The sequence below is a fragment of the Lepeophtheirus salmonis genome, chromosome 6, assembly GCF_016086655.4.
Source record: "Lepeophtheirus salmonis chromosome 6, UVic_Lsal_1.4, whole genome shotgun sequence".
Taxonomy (NCBI): Eukaryota; Metazoa; Arthropoda; class Copepoda; order Siphonostomatoida; family Caligidae; genus Lepeophtheirus; species Lepeophtheirus salmonis.
In genome coordinates, this window is record NC_052136.2 from 13,205,470 (window position 1) to 13,222,069 (window position 16,600).

A 16,600-nucleotide genomic window follows, 5' to 3' on the forward strand; every position below is an offset into this window, starting at 1 on the left:
ATAGTAAACAACCTCTGTTAGGGTTTGCCCAAGCAGAACGCTAGTTTCGAGTCAAAGGTATAACCCAAGAGGAGACGAAGTATGACAAAGTGTACTTGTCCCTGGAAGATATAACAGCTTCTGATTTGGTACTTCTGACAGAAAATTATCATAGATATATTTAAAAGTCATCTTCTTAACTTTTTTGAATTTTGGAGAATTGGGCGAGCCAATGACTCCTTAAAGCAGGACAAGACACTGCGCTCACGCGTCTCCAATATGGGGCTTTGTTTATTCTATATGGAATGTCTCTTAAAGTGTTTTGCTACAAAATAAAGAGCTTTTAAAATTATTTTTCTAGGGAAAATCATCAAAATAATAAAAATGAGGCTATATATTTGTAATAGAAGTGTTATTTTATTAGTACTTTAATCAACATAAACATTAAAAACATATAAAAAAGAAAAGGCACTTTTAAAAAGTACAAAGTTGGTCCAAGTGTACAAGTCAGAAGATTTTGATTGTAATTTAGCTTTTTTTCTATATTAGCTTCTGAATTCTTAGCTGACATTCTCTTTTTTGTTAAAAATCGGATGTTACAATTCAGTTTAGTACTTAAATTTTTACCCATGACATTAAACAAAGCGAATGAAATTCTTTGAAGACAAACTGACTAGGAGTGTCCTTCCTCGCACTTTACTCCCACAACGGCGATAATGTCAGAGTTTATACTGTCCTGCATCTTGTCAATAAACGTGCTAACAAATGAAGCTCTAGGAAAGGGTTGATGTAAGAGAAAATTGAGTGATCATAAAGACAGGAGAGGTAGAGAAGGTCGGATGGAGTCGACAAGCCCCTTCTGCTCATTATGTCGATGAATTATTTCAGGTCTACATGCTGATTGGTTGGATTATCGAAGGTTATTGAGTCCTGAAGTCTGTTTCTGATGACCATTAACTCTTGGCATGATGTAAAGCTGATCTTCTTCATCAAAGAAAAACCTATATATCGGGCAACAAAGTAGAGAGCATTACTCTTTCCCTTGGAAGCTTGTTCCTGGAGGTCATGTGGTTGCCAGTTAGTCAACATGAGCTCAGCTTTTACCAGGTCTTCATCCAGCAGAGCTTTAACTTCTGAAGTAGTCATACCTAAAAATTTAAAAAAGTAAAATATTGTAGAGATATTATTATATTGTAAAAATAAGTAATACCTAAATAAAGAAGCTTACCATTAACAAATATCTTATTTACCTGAGAATTTGACAAGACTCAGAATACGAATCTTTTTCTCTGCTTCCAGGATCTGTCTCACACTGATGCAGTAGATTCCTCCACTTAGTTGTCTGTACCAGCCGAACCTTCTTTCGATGGGATCAGACTAGGACATGTCAAGGAATACATAGGACAAGTCTTCATCTAGGAGAAGATACTCTGCCAGATCTGCTGCAGCAAGACACGTCTGCTTTGCTTCTAGGAAGGTTTCTGCTATGAGGCCAGGTGCTTTACTGTTTTTCCACTCTATGAGAAAGTCGACGAAATCTCTCAAGAAAGAGAGGCCAAGTTTGTTCTTCTCAGAAATTGGTTCCTGAAGCTCATCTCTCTTTTCGTAGCCAACTCCAGTTATCTTGACGTTTAGGATATTACACATAGTTCTGACAAACTCTGAAAATTCGGCAGTGTCTTTAAACTACGGTCTGTTGTCTTCTTTGGGAGTAGTACTTAAGTGATCCAATTGATGACTCGTGAAACACAGCATCAGCTAATTTCAAATTGGTCTACTCCAGCTTTGTAGGGTTCAATGCTTAGAATTTGTGGGCCTGTTTGACTTTGAAGTGAGACTCCTTCAAGAGAATCTCCCTGAGCTGGTCAAAATTTGGTCTGAAAGTCTTGGATCTTCCAAGTGTTAATGGGCACTCGAGCACATCCACCCGTTGGAAATAGTTGTAGATGTTTTTGAAGTTGTGCACTGGGTCAAACAGCATGTGAATATTCTTTGTTCCTTCCTGAGGATGAGGAATGGAAGCCTTCACTTTGCCATTGCAAAACAGTTTCTCGTAGAGCTTGCGGTTGGTGGTATGGTTATTTACTGAGAGTGCCACTACCGTGAATCCCACTTTCCAGAGTGCACATATGAAATCAGAGTCGTTGAAATCCATGAACCACTGCTTTGTACTTTTGGATGGTGTCTAATCTGTCTTCTTCCGATTTGTTTCTCTTGGAATGGCTCTCAGCCAGGCGGGAGGAAGTCCGGGGTTTCTCTCTTTGCTTGGCCACAGATGGATCGTAACACCAGACTGTTATGGCTCCTTGTCATAGCCCGTTCTACACCCTGGAGCACACCACTTAGTGGGCATGATTGGAATTACAAAATACAATAAAGATGGCGTCCACAAAGTAGCTAATAGTTATTACTTATTATCCTACCAAACACGTTGCATTGTTTTTTTTCAATAGATCCATGTTGCACGCGTATTTGAATTCATGTTTGCGTGTGCCGGGTCCTGCTTACAGGGGTCCTTGGGCAAGGGTAAGCCATCCCCTGCTACGGGGACAGTTTAAACATTTAATTGGTTGCATTAAATGAATTTGAGGAAAAACTACTGAACGGTATAATCTTTAAACATATTCAATCTATAGAATAATTATGTAGATATGTTTTGTTAAATTTTGGGATGTCTATTTCCGACCAACTCTGAGCCACAATCAAAAATTGTTGTAACTGTCCCCAATCTTCTTTATAAAATAATTATAACGATTTATCAAAAATGTGTTGTTAATGACTGTTAAGTTTTGATTAAATCTACATGTTTGAAGTATTATCATTGCTATTATTAAACCATTATCGTGGTTTTTCTCTAATTAGTACTTAATTATTACACATACATTCATTGAAGAAGTATGGGGTAATTACATTCTTATAATATATTCTACTTATGTGCTAAATACTTGAGGTTATACTTGCTTCTGATTCTTTGAATCTTTGAAGTGGTTGCTTGATTATATTTTTATTAAGGATTGGTATTTTATACTCCATTATACTTTGAGTTTTATCCTCATGGTGTTCATATAAAGTTTCTTTAGAAAAAAAATCAAAGCTAATCAAACTTTATAGGATTATTTATAAATTTATTTGAAGCTTACAACAAAAGAAACTCTTTACATAAATTTTTTTGGTACAATTTGAGGACTTAAAAGTCCCCAAATTAAATATTGGCAGAAATAAATGTTGCTTGAAATATTTCCAGCATTATTTTGATTAAAATAATAATTATTGAGGACTTTTCAATATAAGATATATTAGCCTCTAACGGCCTGCCTGTGGGTATTCGGATCTACGATAATTTATTAAAATTTAAATGAATCATTTCTTATTGTTAATAAAATATACATTTAGTTCATTTAAAAAAAAAAAATCAAAGAAGAAGTTTGTATTGCTATTTTAAGGCTTAATGTAAAAAAAAGGGAGATTTTTAATTAACCAGGTAACTTAAAAAACAGTTAAGTATTAATATGCTAAATCATTTTATATGTCTTTTTGAATATAGAGATAGAGATTATTACAATACGTAATGGATGTCGCATGAGGAATACAAAAATAATTCAAAAGTAAATAATTTAGTACGAGACCTTTCGTATATTTAAATCCATCTATTTATTTAGAAACATTAAATATATAGCTAGGTATAAAATAGAAATAAATACTTTAAGAGTCTTGAGATTAACTTCTTTTATTTGAAATAAAAATAATATTTAAAAAAAATTTAAAACCCCATTCACAAGTGCCATTATCATAATGATATATAAATGCAGATGTAGGTTAATAATAAAAATTCAGAGCAAATAGAGAACAATTACTTTCTTTCAATATTTTTACGTTGAGTAGGAAGCTGCTTATAATGGGATCCTTTTAGCAGCCAATAAACTTTCCACTATATCGGCAGTAACTTCGCTTTATAATAACAAAACGGAACTAGCTTGAATACAGAAAATCACAAAACCTTGTTTTTTAAACGTTCTCTATTGGGAGAAAAATGAAGAGAAAAATTAGGAGAAAGAGAGGGGGGGGGGGCAAATTTATTGTACAATTTAAGAATAAAACCCTTTCTCAGTTTGATGTCTACAATGTGTGTAACTAATATCATTTATGAGATTAATAAATTTGACTACCAAAGAACAAGAGTACTTGCAATGAGTTGAATCATTTAATCTCCTCTTGAGTGTGGAAACTAAAACCAAACATAATATTTATTATATGTAAGTTTTTTTATTAATACCAATATTGATTAATTAATTAAACGAAACTCATTCACCGCCATTTGTATCAACAGCATATTTTATTGTACATTTTCTTTTCACAAATTTTTAAAATAATTTCATTAGTTTATGAATCTGCGAACTGCACTTAAAGTAGCAAAAATCTTCGTCACAATTAAATAATTTCAAGTTGATAGATTCTAATTGAAAGACTCGATCGAGGCTAAATTTATTATCATAAATCAAATGAAGGTTTTAAACTATAGTTAAGTTTTAAGTATATCAACTCATCCCATTAATTTGAAGACAAAGTCTATAATTTACCGAAATTTATCGATATAATATTTATGTATTGTATTGTATATATATAATAAATTGGAAAGTTCTACCTTTCTAGAATTTTGTTCACGATTGTTTTTATCATGATGCACCAACACATTTATACATTCGTAGGTCCCCACAAAGCCTTTTTATTTGTATCTGTTAATGTAATAATATTAGATGTGGTGCAAGATTAGCAGGCTTGTGAGTTATCAGGAAAAATATTGCGATCCGATTAAAAATTGCGATCAGAAATTCACTGCGACATAGCGATATATCGATCAGGGCCATTTGGGATCAGCGATTTGATCAATTTAATTGTAATCATATTCAAATAAACAACTTCTTTAAACCTACATATATATATATATACCTTTTAACTTAAATAATCGATTTAGAAACTTTTTTCAAATGTATTTATTTCCAATATTTTATTATAATAAAAAAATAAAATATATCTAGAAAATAACTAAAATATAGTATGCCAGGGAATAATAAAATATCTACATAAATCATTTGTCTTCTAGCTCTTTATTTAACATTGACAGGAGCTGCTTCTCAAAGCTGTGGTCTCTCAGCTCCTCAGGATCTGTTTGGCCTTGGAGAACAAATGATCGCTGCTGGCACTACTGGGAAGCACAACATTGTATCTTTGAAATAACTTTTTGACCCTTCCGCAGGCCAATATCATTTCCAGACCTTCATAGTCATCAACCAAGTATCTTTCCACTTCTTGCTTGGCCTTATCCATCTTTTTGGGACTTTTGTGAGGAAATTACTCTCTTTCTGCACATCCTCAGACAGATGGCTGGGTGGTGGATTTTAAAATAAGATAGTCTTCTCAAGAATGAACTGCTTTGCTTTTTCTTCAGTCTTCTTAGTAGGAAAGGCTAATTTGACTTGAGGGAGTTAAGCTGATATGTAATTTTCTACAAATTGATCAGATCTCAATTTTTTTCTATTTCTGTTGCGATATAAAGATCAGGACCGATTCCGATTAGCGATATAATATTGCTACATTGCAATAGATCGGCGATCAGAAAAAACTCTGATCAACAAGCCTGATGATTAGAAGTTATATTTATGAAGGTTATGAGTTCTTACAAAGAGTTTTTGGATCATTAATATAATTTAACTCGCTTAACGGATTTTACAAGGGATATCTCGTGTTTAATTTAATTTTTTTTGGGAGCAGACACGATATCTTGTCTTAAAAGTAAAAATTAAGAATAGAATAGTGGGATAATTTCAGTGAGCTTAGACTGGGATTTGAGTCCTCCGGAAGATAATCAGATGGTATAGATTGAATTGAAAATAAGAAGTCCTCAATATGTCGTGTGGACAATGGAATAGCCTTCGGTCGTAGACAACGCACTTGGGAGAAATTAATCTCTTGAAATCAATGTGCGTATGTTTGCACCCAGGTGATTCCTAGAGAAAGAAATATACTTTATGTATATGGACTTCACACAAGATTCCTAGGTTAGTTGGAGTAATTGTAATAATATAATGTTTACCTATACTCAATCAGAGCATTTCTATCTAACCAATTAAAGGAACATTAAAAAAATGGATTGTGTTAAAGATGTAACCTTTCCAGAGAATGGATCAATAAGGTCTTCGAATGCGTCATGATCCTTCTCTCGTAGCAAATTGACGACTCCTTTCCTCTCCAAAAATTCAAATATCGACAGCTGATATGCTGTCTCTCAGGAATCAGGGCTACCATATTTATTTATTTTTTTGAATTTTTTCCCCATGAAATTGACATGGATGTATCTTTTTTATAGTCTATCCACGAAGAAAAATGATATTATCGTTATTAAACAGGCTCATATAATTATGTTCCTACAATGAAGCTTAACCATTCCTCAATAGAAACTAAAAAGAAACTATACATACATATGTATACTTTATTCATTAGAGTGGTATACCATCCTCCTCCTCCATTGTTTTCAAAGGCAGGTATGAAGAGGAGGAAAAGGACCTCACATGAGGGAAATTCTTTTTCGTCTTAATTGCCCAACTATATATTAATATATGTATTATAATTATAGGTAGTTATTATTGCAAAGATGTTTGTAATTGAATTTTATGGGGTTCCTTACTTTGTCTGGAAGGGCATAGTTCATACATAGTATTATGTATGTAGTTTATTTATATTCACTAGAGATAAATATGTTGATTTGCAAACGTTTATTTAGCAATTTTGTTTAGGGGAGACATAGGTGGTTAGACAGAAGACACAACATAATGAGTGCCGTAATCACAGTTTTGTTATTGAGGGGTCTGTTTGGAATAACAATAAGTTACTCACCATTAATAGGCCGATTAATACAAGTTGTAGAAAAAATATTTTGTGCCTCAGTGCGAGGATTACGGCCCAATCGGTTTGTATTGTTCGGAAAGATGTGGCATATAGAAATAACTTTAGAGGCAAATACCTTTTTTAAGACATATAAAAGAATGCTTACTGCAGAACTTTGATTTTTTATGTCTCCCATTTATTCAATGAGAGCATCTAAGAAGCTATGAAGCTCAAGCAGCTGTTAATGGTGAGCTGTTCAGTAAGGTTGCCCTACTCCTTGGTGATGGCGGACTTTAGAGATTCCACAATAGGGCGAGAGGTACAAAACGCCTCAAACAGCATAAACCAATGGATTAATATCGGGCTAGAATTTAGAGGGGCAGAAATTAGCGATATTCGAGGGACGAATCTTTTGTACTTTTATTTTATCCACTGCTTCCTGACTGGACTTTCACACCTTAACTTTCATCCAGTGCCTTCTTGATGTTGTAGACTGTAGCCAAGGACATGCCAGCAATGACGGCAAACGTTTTTAGGGGCACTTCAGCGCGGAGAAAAGCAGCCACATGTTTTCTTTTTTGTTCTTGTGCAGACATTTTCCAGTTTACGTGAAGTTTATGAGCATAAACAAAAAAACTAAATATCGGAAATAAAAAATGTTTTTTAAAACAACCACCTAGGATTAATTTTAACGGAGATACAAAACTTTTAATTATATTCCAAGTTTTGGTTCTGCAACCTGTAATTTAGTGATTAGTCTCCTTTCTTCATTTTCGGAATATTCGCTGTTCCTAAGAAGAATAACTTTCGAAGGAGAGTAAAAAGAAATCTTAACAATAAGTTTACTCTAAATTTAAATTAGAATAAGTTTATTCATTAAGATTTTGGCTAAACTAAGATTCCTTTTTTATGCACTTTAGATGTGTTTGATAAATATCATTTTTTTTAAAGATTTTTCCTGACTAACGTAGTCTTTTCAAATTTCGTTAGAGAAACAATATTTACACATTTAACGTTTTACGCATTGGTCTGACATCAGCTTCGATAATTTTTACTAAGCTTTTGAAAAGAAGTGATTTCATACCTAAGATCACAACTTAAGATAAGTTGTGGCATCTATTTAGTTCACTTATTTTTGTAGGCTAATACCTTTGTGCGTGCCTCACTGTTATACACAATCCTTGATTTCAAGGTCAAATTGAATAAGAGTTCTTAGATTCAACGGACGCAACTTAATCATCTAAGGTTGTTATGAGACTATGTGTCTATGACTCTTACTCTTCCTGAGGAGGAAGTGCAAAAGATCCAAGATCTTGTCACTAAATTCCACCATAGGAGAAGGTTGTCGGTCCGAGACCTTCAACAAATAACTGCGAAAAAAATCCAAGATCTTCGTGGTTAATTCCTCCTATGGCGATGGTTGTCGGTCCAAGACTTTCAACAAATAACTGGGTAAATCGGAAGTGTAAGACCAGCGTTTGAGTACTCCCTCTCTTTCAGAGAAACTTTCAGCTAAATTAATAAAAAGGAAATTTTGATGAACCTTTCAATCCAGAAATTCAAATCTCCTCAGAGAGCGAGAAACATATATTATGGTGGGAAGAACTATGAATAGTCTGTACACCAGTGCGAACAAATTTAATCCACCGCTGGAAGTTTTTACGGATGCTTCCTTACCAAGTTATGGCATTTTTCTATTATACGGCTCCTTTCAACATATTAACGAGCTCGGAATGTAATTTGTAGAGAAAGCGTTATTTCGATTTCATATTACTCATAGATATTAGTTCATGCGAATAATACAACTACTCTTTTTAAAGATGGTTAATGCCAAGATGAAACGTCTAAACGATATCGCTGTGAGAGCATGGAAGGGTTTGAAGAAAACAGGAATTTGGGCAGATTTCTTTCAAGGGGACTTTTTATCAAGAGAGTCTCTTCATACTTGGGAGTTTGGATTGAAGGAAGAAGTATTCAACCAAAAGACCTCCCATTTATTCCAACCCCAGGTGGATTTTTTCTTGTCAAGAGATTTCCACGCAAGGTCAAATAACGATTCTTCGATGAGAGACGATCAAGCAGGAGCCTTAGATGCGTATTCTATCAGGTGGAAGAAGAAGGGTAACTTCTTCCCTCCAGTTCAACTGCTTCCGAGAGTTACAAGTGGATGGGAAAAATAAAATTGCTCCCCAGCAATTCTGATAACACCCTATTGAACAGGGTAAAATGGTTCTTACAGTTGCAGGTTGTATCGAGGAAGTCATTGGGGCACCAATGAGAATTCTCTCGTGCCTAGACACTCAGAACCTCGCAGAATTAGGGATTGATTAAATCAAGGTTTCGATTCTAAGGCAATTAATTTAATTTTTTCTGATATTCGTTCTTCAAGTAAGAGGACTTACACATCGGGGTTTTAAACATTCTTATCAGTTTTATTTAAGATAGGGGTTAACTCCTTTTAACGTGTCAGGGAATATGGTAATTAATTACTTAGCATCACATCCCACGTCATCCAGTAGTGCCCTTGCAAGAAGAAAAACGGTTTTGGTAAATAATCTTGCCATTTTTTCCTTGCCATTTTTTCCTGACACCCTTTTAGATAGTTGAAGTTACGACTATCAGCAAAAGAAGAGGATGTAAGAGAAGGAACACATCTCGTAGAGGGCTGAGGTTCAGGGTGACCAGATTCTTATTGTAAAGTTTTAGTGTCTGTTTCTAAAATAGCTAGGGTAGAACGGAATTACAAATGTATAGCTACGCTTTTAATAAAATATGGCATTAATACAGTAGACATAGTTAATGTCTACTATTTCAAAGAATAATTATATCAGATTAAGTTGGGATGTAAGCTTAATATTATGAATCACTGATAAGCACTGATATTTTTCTCACAATAATTTGCTTATTATTATGTATGTAATTGTAAAGTAAATTTTGTGACTGTACAAATGTTTAGATGTTTGAAAGAAAAGGTCTTTACCAAATGTACCCTGTCTCCCCTACTACATTTGTTAGGACATAAACTTTTTTTTAGAGAATGTAAATGAGTGTATGGGGACTCATATTTTATGCATCAGTCTGTAGTTACCTCTTTTATGGGACACAAAAGAGTCGAACAAACTTAAATATTCTTATAATGAGTTAAACCAAAATAATTATCTACTTAGAAAATAGTTTATGATAATTATTTTATCCCTCTCGACCCAAAGAGATGAATTAATCATTTAAAAGTAATTTTTGCAATGCTTGTCATTTGTACGGTCCACTGCATTTACATTTCTATATATGGGGAAAAAATATTTTGCAGAATATACATAATCTATGGTTTTCATTACTTATAAAAAGTTGTATCTTATGGAAAAACATGATTGATCCGTACGGATTATGTATAGTGTTGTAAATTGTGTGTATTTTTAGCATGCGTTATAGTTTGTTTTTTTCTTTTGAATTGATAATCTGAAGAAGGATTTTTCAATTCCTTTGCTGTGTTCGTTATTATTTAACTCATGAGACGTGAACTTCCTTTCCTACACCCTTTAATTACATTCAAAACTTGATTGAACATTCGTGTGTTCCCATAAAAAAAGACGGAGAGTAAACATGAGGATTTCTTGCAGAGTTATAATTAAAAGTCCTTGTTGGTCTTAGAGTAGAATTGAGGATCGGCATTGGAGTAGTTCTTGCAAATATCCTTGTTTATTTCTTTCTCTTCCTTTCCTTGACACATCTGATTGTAAGTGATCTAATTAAACGTCATGACAGCTACTCTCCTCTAAAACATTCTTCAAATTATCAGGATTACCATGTTGATTTTCAGGGTTTTCTAACAATGGCAAAATACACACCATTTTCATCACTAATTATGCAGTAGAGCCAACCAATATGGATTTTGATAGGCCCATACTGATTATTTTGTCTCAAAAACCAATAACCTATTAATTTACTCTTCTTTTCTTTTTTTTTATGAATAAACCCTTGAAAACCCTATAAAAATTTAATAACACCAAAGATAGAGACTAATTATGTCGACTACAACCTAATTTTCATTATCCATCACTAAAGTAAATTAGCTCATTTCCCCCTGATTTTGAGATATTCTAGAATTTTCCTCTTCTCTAAGCTCTTTAAAAATGTAGATTCATGGTTTCATAGATTATCAAACTTATTACCATGTGTACCAGATCTCCTAGTACAACCATCATTACGACCAAAATGAATATATGCACAATGCTCAGCTAAGGCTTACATTATTTATGACGTTTGTCCACGTACCACTAGTGCAAGCTAGCGTACTAGAGGTTGAAAACCACTTGTATAGAGCATAAATAAGTTTTATTTGATTGAGGGCCCATGTGACCATGTATTTGAGTTTGTACAAGTTTTTTAATTTTTAAGAATGGATGATCAAATAATTTTCAAAAACACATGCTTAGTTCAAAGATAAATTTTATACAAGTTACAACTTCTATACCTATTAAAAATTATTTTAATTTTCAAATTCTTTATATAAAATGCTACATCTCATTTTCTGATTGCCAATTGTAAACCAAAGTAATAATAAGCAAGAATAAAACATCATTAAAGGCTATTGGTTTTAAATTTTAACCATATAAAATTAGAGGCCTTATAATAAAAAAAATACTGAAGAGTGGAAAATTCATTGATTGATTGAGGAATAATGGTTTGATTTATAAAAATCATAACTTCATTTAGATAGTAAAAAAACGATGGTTTCATCAACCTTACCCTTTTATAAGACAATTTAAATAAATGTACAAAAAATACTGCATGTAATTGTAATTTTTATAAATCCCTAAGATCAAGGTTTACTTTTTTTTCAAACAAAAATTTATACTTCAATAGTGTGGATGTCAAAAATTAAAGAAGATGGAAAAGGAAACTTTCAGTATTGGCCGCTTTGATCATGTCTTGGTTTATAAATATTGAATAACTTGAAAACTTTTGATTTTCTTTTTAATAAAAAGGTGTTACGTCACTAACATAAAAACTATATTATTTATTTTTGTTCTCAGCTGTCTATTTTTCAGTTGTGAACAATTCCCAACAATTATTGAAAAAATAGTTTCTAACTACTATTAACTGGTTTCATGTCGGTTTTTTTTATTTCATTGGAGAAAAGGTTGCAAATTATGTTGAAGGCAATGGTGTGAAAAATATAGATTAATATTTATTTAGGAAAAAAAATATCGCTAAAAATCTGTAATTTTTTGGACGATTACTGATTATTCTCAAACTACCAACAATCTAATCTGTTCACTAATATATCAGTCGAGTCTTTGTATCAAAGGATCACAATATAAATATCATATTGTTTGCATTAACAACTTGATAGGGTTTGAATTGCCAAATATACCTATATTATGGATATGTAGGCATATATGCATGCATGTTATAGCTACTAATAATGAAGGTGGTATGAGATTATATCTCTTTTGGAATTGATTTTTTCACCTTCATACTCTGTATGCAAAGTTTGTATGCTACATAATAATTAGTATTTAGCAAATTATTTTTTTTTCAATTATAAAGTTTGCAAGAGAATTGGAATTCTCATGCCAATGGTAAGAGGAGTCATTTAAACACGCAATGTTTATCATATGAATAATACAGTATCATATTATATCATCGTCTATAGGTTTGTCATAAATTAATGTACCATCCAATTTTCGAGGTTCGTTAAGAAGTTCAAATGTGTTCAATTTTTAGTAATTTTAAACACCCTTTGAAAATCGGCATTCATCATGATATGGGAGTGTGATTACCTCAAATTATAAAAATGACCATTTCTGATGGGGTTAAGATAAAAAAAGGAAACCTACTTAACACTTCATGATGTCTTAAGATAAAGTTATGTATTCAATAGATGCTTGCAGTAGCTAAAATCTGTTTTCAACCAGATTGAGCATTCGCCACAATGCCCAAAATTGCCTTGGTGGGGTGTGCGTCCAATTTTTTGAATTTTTAGTCTTCTTTCTTCTACTGATTGCTTCCCTTGAACTTTGCCATGTAGAATATAATAGGGAAGAAGGTCAATGTTGCTCTAGAGTTAGCAAGTATCAGCTTATGACAGCTGTACACATGATTTTTGGGATATATCTTATTCTATACACTTTTTTTAACTCATATTCCAGAGCAGTTACATCCAATTTTGATGAGACAATCATTTATAACAACCCTGGAAGTGCAATTCGTTGTTTTTTCTCCTTTGAACAACCTGATAAAATTTTGGTTTTATTTATTTTTAAATTATGTAACAATACAACTTAGATCTGAGTGAAATGTCGTAGAGGCTTTGAATTTTCTACTTATAAATAAAAGTATGCATAAAATATATATTTTTTGCTATGGTTGTAATGTAACTAGCTAAAAAATATGTACCTACCTATATAATGAATTGAGAATCCATTAATAATATAAATGTTATTTTTGCCATCACATTAATCAAAGAACACTCCTTCACATTCTATGTACGTATTTCATTTGGGAATTTCTCCCAAATAAGTTAAGAAATTCTCCATCTATCCGGACTAAATTCAAGTCCACTTTGGATACATATACCATACAGTAGGGAAGATACGTATTTACCCCTTGCCGATTTTGTAAGTTTGCCCACTGATATAGATGTTCTATGGGATAGAGATTCGGAGACTTGCTAGACCACTTCATGACCTTAATATGCTTCTTCTAGAGCCACTCCTTTGTTATCATGGACATATGTTTTTGGGTTATTGTCATATCTGTGACCTACTATGAGAAATGGATGTTGTCATCCAAGAATTATAGGGTACATGACCCTGTGCATCCTTCCTTCGATGCAGTGAAGACAAAGTCGTCCTTTCCCTTTAGTAGAGAAACATCTCAAACCATAAAGGTACCATCCCCACTCCTGACGGAGGGGATGGCGTCCTTTGGCATGGGCAAGTGAACAAATTCTCCAATGAATTTTTGTATTAAGAATTGTTCATTTTCCGGAAAATTGTCATTGAGTAGGATCCTTGGAAATATTTTTCTTCTACCTTTCGGGATTCCGTAAGTAGATAATGTATACACTGAAATTTAAATATGTCTTTCCATATTTTATGCAAGTCTTGCACATACTTTTCTCAATTATCATTTTTTTTTCATTTTATCATTAATAGTTCACGGGTTGTTTTTTTGGAGTCTGTGGGTCCCATATTTTTAAATAGCGTTAGCATATACGACTGGCAAATAAAATATGGATAAATGTGAAATACTCAACTCGCCCCGGTCGCTAAAAGCCAACTTGTGTATCGTTAGAATCTATATAACTCATATCTTATAAAAATATCGATGTTACTACATTTACAGAGTATTAAAAAAAGGATTAGGAACGCAAGAGCGTCCGCAGGGTTTTGGGGTGGGTTTTTTTTTTTTTGAATTTTTTGAAAAACTATATTAAAAATTAAAATTTATTCTCCGCTGCATAATTTGTTCGAATCAACTTTTTTTAGCATAGAAATCCTTCAAAAACAAAAACAAATTACTTATTTCCCCCCCCCCTTTTAATTAGCATTTCATTTTAAACGATAATTTTTCAAAAATCCCTTCATTTGGGGGAGGGCTATAGCCCTCCAACCTCACTTCTATGGACGCCCCTGGAACTTATGAGTAGGTTTCAGAAGTTCCCCCCAATAAATATACATTTTTAAAATGACCTTTTTTTCATAAAATTGATTTTTTTATGAGGATGACTAACTCCATTAACTTTATTGTACAAAATATGGTTAATATACTTATTTTTATGTGAAGTAACTATTTATTAGACATTGAAGATGATTAATTTTTATGGTTATGGTCGAAATATATTGAAATGTTATTGTTTCACTCTTGATGCATCAAGATGAAAATAACATAATATTTAACTCAAAATACAAAATTTGATTCGTGAATCAAATTTGTATTCCTCAACAAAAACACAACTTGAACTATTTGATTATAAAAGTTTAAAATTACAATTCAAGTTTCTCCATGAATCAAATGTTTTACTACAATTGATAATTAGAAAAAAAAAAAAAGTTATAAAAATTCACATCTACGAATAAAGTTTCAGGTGCATTGGGGAACCTTCAAAAAGGTGTATTTGTCCTCTAATTTGGCATGGAATAGCCATTCATGCCATTACAGCTTTTCCCAATACCCTCAACATCGGTCTTTTTGTTATGATTTTCGACATACTCTAATATACAGTATCATTTGCAATGAACATATCGGTTTAAATACTTTAAACGGAGGGATTCTTCATTATGTATTCAACGTTTAATTAATTAAATCTTATATTTATTAATAAAGCAAAGATGATCCATCTGTCTGTGTATGGGGTGAGGACACATTATACATAACGAGCTCATTACCAAAAAGAACAGAAATTAATGGTTAAATGTGTTTTCATTAATCTTTTACTCTTGAGGAGAGAGCATGTAAGTATTCAGTAGCTACGTGCGAGTGTACCAATAAAAAAATGGAGTGTAGTACTGGGGGTTTGTTGGGAGTTAAACCCTACATACATTTTATCTTTGTATTATTCATGCATATGAAAATAAATATTTCATAATTTTTATTTTTCTTCATCTTGCTGTGAATGAATCCCTTCTTTTCATAACAAAAAACTACAAAAATTCATAAATTCCGTCCCTGTCAGTGATAAATTAAAAAAAACAAAAAGACAACAACTTTTCCCTTTAAACAAATAATAATGTTCATTTAAAATGGCATTGAAATATATACTACATAGGAACTCATGAGAAGATGATTATTTAATTGTGGAAGAAAAGAGGCATAAATTAGTTTGGGTAGAAAAGGTTATTTTGTTGAATGGTATATGAACTCCCTCAGGCTAGCTTATTTCATTCACAGTCGGCTCCTTCTAGTCATCATTCTTAATGTGAATTACAATCTATGAATTATCTACAGATGTTGAATCGTTGTATTCTCTATCGTATAATTAGAAATAATTAGATAAATAAGAGTTTTTAGAAAACCGATTTTATAGAAAGGCATTGGCAGTGCCGTATAAAATATTTCGTGTTTGTATGTAAAAATAATAATATACAAAAATGAACATTATAATCTTGACAATTTGAAGAATTTTTGAAAGGAGAGTAGTTTAGCTGTCATGATGCTTTATTCGAATAGATGCAAGCAGTCGTGAAAGGTAGGAAATAAGCACAAATCCTTCTCTATATACATATAGGATGGAATTACCTCCGATGTTGATCCTCAATTCTACTCCAAGTCCAACCGGGACTTAAATGCCCCTTCTCAAGAATTAAATTATAATAATAGCTTTGGAAAATAAAATACAATTTCAGGTTGTATCTAAAAAAAGTCACTTCCCCTTTCTAGGACATATTTTATACACTTCTAGGCATTGAGCACTTGCACTTGATACTACACCTCAACTAAAAAAACCACGTCACGTGACACGGGGGTGTGCGCCCTTTGAAAAAATAAAATATAACTTTTTTAACAATACTTTGTAAAATATCGTTATTCAATTAATAAAATATTGACATATTTTATTAAATGTTTGCCAAAAAGGCCCATACCTTTCTTTAAAAAGGGCATTAATATATTATCTTTATAAAAGTTATTCGATTATAACCAAGAATTTTATTATTATTAAGAAAGGCCTTTTATTCCTAGAAAAGGCTCATATTTAAATAAAAAAGTGATTTGATAATATTAATAGAGTCCGAAA

The 16,600-nt window shown here is 32.4% G+C and overlaps 1 protein-coding gene across 1 annotated transcript in view; it reads left to right on the top strand.

Annotated features, from left to right (window-relative positions):
- Positions 1 to 4,024: 4,024 nt before the first annotated feature.
- The window catches only part of LOC121119514 (CD9 antigen), a 64,321-nt gene continuing 51,745 nt past the window's right edge, over positions 4,025 to 16,600 (top strand). Inside the window, exon 1 of the mRNA XM_071889599.1 lies at positions 4,025 to 4,232. The gene's annotated coding sequence lies outside the window, so the exon portion shown is untranslated. The remainder of the gene's footprint in view (positions 4,233 to 16,600) is intronic.